At 49.3% G+C, this 6,000-nt stretch overlaps 1 protein-coding gene across 1 annotated transcript in view; it reads left to right on the top strand.

The window, feature by feature from the left end:
* hth (Meis homeobox homothorax) overlaps positions 1-6,000 on the top strand; it is an 843,055-nt gene that overhangs the window by 274,749 nt on the left and 562,306 nt on the right. The gene's annotated exons all lie outside the window — the stretch shown is intronic.

The raw sequence follows: 6,000 nt of genomic DNA, 5'->3' as shown, positions 1-6,000 counted from the left end.
GCCTGGAGGGCTAGGATTACGATGGAAGAGTTGAAAGAAAGGGTGGAACTGGAGTAAGGATGGAACCGGAATGTATTGGGTATTATAATTGAAGAGTTGAGAGGAAGGATGTGACTGGGATGTATTTATGGGTAGGATTATGCTTGAGGAGTTGAGAGGAAGGATGGAACTGGAATGTATTGGGGGTTACGATTGAAGAGTTGAGAGGAAAGGTGGGACTGGAATGTATTGGGGGCTAGGATTGCAATTGAAGAGTTGGGAGGAAAGATGGAACTGGAGTGTACTGGTGATTACGATGGAAGAGTTGAGAGGAAGGATGGGACTGGAATGTATTGGGGATTACGATAGAAGAGTTGAGAGGAAGGATGGGATTGGAATGTATTGGTGGCTAGGATTACGATGGAAGAGTTGAGAGGCGGGATGGGGCTGGAATGTATTGGTGTTATGAGGAGGGGTAGATTGAGATGGTTTGGGCATGTGGAGAGGATGGAGGATGACAGTCGGGTGCGAAAGATGAGAAGCGTGAACGTCTTGGGTAGGGTTGCGAGAGTCATACCGAAAAAGACTTGGGACGAGGTCACAGAGTGTGACCACAGGGATAAGGGACTGAATAAGGATGCTGCCAGAGATCGAGCAACGTGGAGAGCCACCATTAGGTGACCCAGGTAATGTGAAAAAAAAAAAAAAAAAAAAAAAAAAAAAATATATATATATATATATATATATATATATATATATAGAGAGAGAGAGAGAGAGAGAGAGAGAGAGAGATTGCAGAGCTTATAAATCTTGCAGGCTAAAGATTGCAAGATATCAATTTAATGGGGTAGATATTTTAGGAGTGAGGATGCTCTCTCTCTCTCTCTCTCAGGATAACAGGGTAAAATTTTGTACTGTTACAGAGAGAGAATAAAAATAAAAAATAAGGTAAGAAACAGTTATTGAGAGAGAGAATAAGAGCCAGTATTATTCATGAAGCATAGCAAGAGGACAGGACTGGTTACCACTGGGAGGGTTAAGTCAAAAGTGGACACGTGTTTGGGGAAGATGGGGATGGGCAAGACTGTGGCTCGTATTCCCGTGGGTTAAGGAGGCTCCCTAACACCATTCCCTTAGCGATTTATTCCTCCACATGCCTGCTTGGTATCGTCTTGTAAGCTGTCTTTGCAGAGTATGGCAATATTAGAATGATTTATGTAACACACAAGAGGACGGCAGGGTGCACTTCTTCGTGACTAGCATCGTAACTCTCTCTCTCTCTCTCTCTCTCTCTCACACACACACACACACACACACACACACACACACACACACACACACACACACACACACACACACACACACACACACACACACACACACACACACACACACACACACACACACACACACACACACACACACACACTACCCCCCCTTTTTTTTTCCACACTGTACCAAGATAAAGACGTTTTCTGTTTTGCACCCCAGACTTCAATTCAGTCGCATGTCCCTTCTCTGTATGGTCCTCCTATTTACATTAAAGTTTGGCGTGGAATGTGAGTGGAATGATCAATGTCTCACTCCATCGCTTCCCCCAACGAGTGTTTTACAAAGCTCCACCGTCGTTCCCCTGTCCTTGTGGTCGATTGGAGCTTCTTACCATTTGTTGATGCGATTGGCAGCTTTGGGAGAGCACCCCGCGCTGACTTGGGTCATATCGGGGACTGAGACTGAAGGGGGAGGATTGAGAGACGGACTGACCGGAGGAATGCAGTTGAGTGGAGATTGAGGATGTGTGTGGAGAACGAGGGACTGACTGGAAGAGTGTGAGTTAGGAGAAATACTCTGTGCTGGTTTGGGTCGTGGGTAGGACTGAGACTGACGAGGAGAGCGAGTGTGAGTGGAGATTGAGGGTATGGAAGGAGATTAAGGGACTGACTTCAAGAGGGTATGTTAGTTAGGAGAAATACTCTGTGATGGTTTGGGTCGTGGGTAGGACTGAGACTGACGAGGAGAGCAAGTGACGGGGGAGGATTGAGAGACGGACTGGCTGGAGGAGTGTATGTGAGTGGAGATTGAGGGTGTGGATTGAGAACGAGAGACTGACTGGAAGAGGGTATGTGAGTTAGGAGAAATAATCTGTGATGGATTGGGTTGTAGGGAGAAGTGAGACTGACTAGAAGTGTGTATGAAGGGGAGGATTGAGAGAGGCTGTCTAGAAGAGTGAGTGAAGGTTGAGGGGGGGAGGATGGAGTGAGAGACTGACTAGAAGAGTGAGTGAAGGTTGAGGGGGGGGGAGGATGGAGAGACTGACTGACTGGAAGAGTGCATGTGAGTGGAGGTTAAGGGGGAGGATTGAGAATGAGAGAAACTGACTAGAAGAGTGGTAGGTGAGCGACGGAACTGTGCCGTTTCCACAACTTGAGTATAAAATTGAGGTAGGAATGAATCTCCTTCGTTACTGGTCAAATCAGCAATCTAAATGACTACACATGACAGCCAGTTAAATTGAAATGGGGTCATGGGGCTTTGTCAGATGTAAACAATCCTACTTTACCACCCCATCTACCACTGTCATAACCACCACCACTGCCACTACCCCCACCACTATAACCACAACCCCCCTGACCTCCACCACGATTACCCCTGTCACCCTCCACTCCAACTCCCATCCCTTTATGTCACAAGCTTCTTCCCTCTCTACCATCACCACCACTACCACTGCAGTACAACCACTCTAGCCACCACCACTATTAAACTCACCACCACCACCACCACCACCACCACTGTCCGCATTCTCACTCACTCTCACCCTGTCACCACCACCATACAGTAACCCCCTCTCTCCCTCCATTCTGTCACCAGTCCCTCACCTCACCCTCACCCTTCCCCCCTTCCGTGTCACCACAGCCACCCTTACTGCCAACACTACCACCAGCACTACAACCACTATCTTCACTGTCACCCTCACCCCCCTCTGCCATCTCCAACCTCCCTCCCTACACTGCAACCCCCACCCTTACCCAGTCACATACCCCACCATTATCACCACCACCACCCTCACTACTCCACGACTACATTAATACTGTCGCCACCACCCCTACTCACACCCTTACCACCCTCACCCTCGTGTCTCCCTCATCCTGTAACACCCCCACCCCCACTCCCTCCTGACTGTCATTCCCTACCTCAACCCTTCCACCCTTGTGTCACCCCCACCCCCTGCCTTGCTAACATGCACTACCCTTCCCCAACTCTCCCTGACTCTTAACCACTATCCTACCACCCTCACCCTCCCCGCACCCCCACCCTGACTGTCACCGTCTCCACCCCCTCACCCCCCTGCGTCGTCACAGCGGGGGTTCCGTAGACTGTTTACTCCCTCCCTATCTTGCAAATTGTGTAGGAGTAGTTAATTACGTTGGAATGTCGCCCCAGCAGCATTGCACACCAGTTGATTACGTTGATTGAATTGTTGAAAGGAATTGAATCGCATTGCCACGACTTGACAACGCAGGAGGTGGTGGCCACGTCTGCATCCCCACACAAACACCTGGCTTCGACTTTGCTACCCAACGCTAACGAAGAATTTAATACAAACACTCACCTTTTGGTTTATCTCTAGTTAATCTAATACCTGTTTTAATAGCTACCCTCCTGCTAGTTTGATTAGAAGGGCCTAGATGACTGCTTTTTATCTAGAAGTGAAGGCTAATCCGGTGACTAGTGAAGGGCTTGGGACGCTGGCTAGTCCACCTGGAGGTAACGTGATACCTGGGTGACGCGAACTGCCGCAGAGCCGCATCTCCGCCCCGCTGTCACCCTACTGTCACCCTCGTCACCGCACCCTCACCCTAGGCACCCTATACTCACCCTAGGCACCCTACACTCACGCCAGACACCCTATATTCACCCTAGTCACTCCCACCAGCACCCTACACACGGTAACAACACACCAGGCATACTGTTTATCTCAGTACTTGTTCTTTTGTCACCCTCATCACCTTACCTTCACCCTAGGCACCCTACATCCACGCCAGGCACCCCATACTTACCCTAGGCACTCGATAACAACACACTACTGTAGGCATACTGTTTATCTCAGTATTTGCAATTTTGTCACGCTCATCACCTTACCACCACCCTCGATACTCCAACCTCACTTTTGGCACCCAACACTCACACTAGGCACCACAGACTCACCCTAGACACCCTGGCTCATCCATATTCACCCTGAGCTTACACTAGGTAATTTGCACCCTGTTGACATCGTATTAGTACAGTACTCTCTCTCTCTCTCTCTCTCTCTCTCTCTCTCTCCTCTCACATTCATTTTCTTTGCTTTAATCATTCATTTTTGTAAGATTTGGCTTATATCTGTCTATCTATTGACCATTTCTTTTTCTCCTCTGCGTTTCGCGTCGTCATTATCGTGGTCTATTCTCATCGGGTAAGGAGGCTCACTAACACCTCTTCCTTAGCGATTTGTTTTTGGATATGGCTGGTTAATATCCCTCTGTACGGATTTTATGCAGAGTATGGTGATGTGTGAAAGATTTATACGGCACAGAGTTGGGCACAAGTCTCCTATCAGAAACCAATCAAAGCTTTAATTTTTGAAGATATTTTTCTTTATCCTGTATTAAAATGGATGGAGAGCGAGAGACTAACGAGGAGAGAGTATGTGAGTGAGGGTGGGAGAGGGAGGGAGAGGCCGAGGATGAAATGGAGGGATGGAGTGGAGAGGTATATGAGAAAGAGAGGGGGGGGGGGGTGTGAGCTGGGAGCAGCGCAGTGAAATGGCGAGGGACTGAGCGACATGGAGGTGATTTGTTTGTGGCCACCCCTTACGGGTTTAAGGCGTCTGGCAATAGATAGATAGATCGGTAGATAGATTGTATGAAAATTTATCCAGTCATTATTATTATTATTTTTTTTTTTTGTTTAATGAGCTTTGTCTTCCGGTGTGGTCAGGAAGGTGTATTATGGAAGATGAATTGGCTTGGTGTGTTCCCTAGGCTATTATCTGTTATTAGGCTGTGTACCCGTGTGATGTGTGGAACGATCATTAGGGATGTGATGGGGGAGGGTGTAGGGGCTGGTCGTGTGTGTGGGGGGTGCAGGGGAATGGTGAGGGTGGGGTAGAGGGGATGGTGTGAGTGTAGGTAGGTGTGTGTGTTGTTGGTGGGTATGGGTGTGGGAGGGTGTAGGGGCTGGTGATGTGTGTGGGGGGGGTGTAGGGGAATGGTGGGGGTGGGGAAGAGGGGATGGTGGTCTGTGTGTGTAGGTGGGTGGGTGGGTTGTTGGTGGGTATGGGTGTGGGAGGGTGTAGGGGCTGGTGGTGTGTGTGGGGGGTGTAGGGGAATGGTGAGGGTGGGGTAGAGGGGATGGTGTGAGTGTAGGTGAGTGGGTGGGTTGTTGGTATGGGTGTGGGAGGGTGTAGGGGCTGGTGGTGTGTGTTGGGGGGACGTAGGGGAATGGTGAGGGTGGGGTAGAGCGGAGTGTGTGTGTGTGTGTGTGTGAGTGTAGGTGGGTGGGTGGGTTGTTGGTGGGTGTGGATGTGGGAGGGTGGTGTAGGAGGTAGTGGCGTGTGTGTGTGTGTGTGTAGTATTAGGCGAAGGGTGTAAGGGGACAGTGGTGGTGGGTGTTGTGGTGTGTTTGTGTGTGTGTGCAGTGTTAAAGGAAACTATGTAGGCAGTGGAGATCATGTGGGAAGTGTGTAGTGAGTGTGTAAGATGTTTGCATTGTGTGCAGGCCAGTGTAGATGGTGAAATTTGTGATGTGCATAAGTAGATTATTAGGATGTGTGGTGGGTGGTAGGTGTGGTGATGTGTGGGTGTTGAATGTACACTATTAGGAAGGTGTACTGGGTGTAGATTATGGGATGTGCAGGAGGGTGTATTGGTGTGGACTGTGGAATTTATGTGATGTTGGGCGACGGAAGGGTGAAGGACGAGAGGGAATGGGATGAGGGGGGAGGGAAGGGAGGAGGAAGGAGAAGGATTGGGCTGTATGGTT

This window comes from Coenobita brevimanus, chromosome 113 (genome assembly GCF_032717465.1).
Source record: "Coenobita brevimanus isolate Jiangsu-jjx chromosome 113, ASM3271746v2, whole genome shotgun sequence".
Taxonomy (NCBI): Eukaryota; Metazoa; Arthropoda; class Malacostraca; order Decapoda; family Coenobitidae; genus Coenobita; species Coenobita brevimanus.
This window is presented reverse-complemented; position numbering and strand designations above follow the sequence as displayed.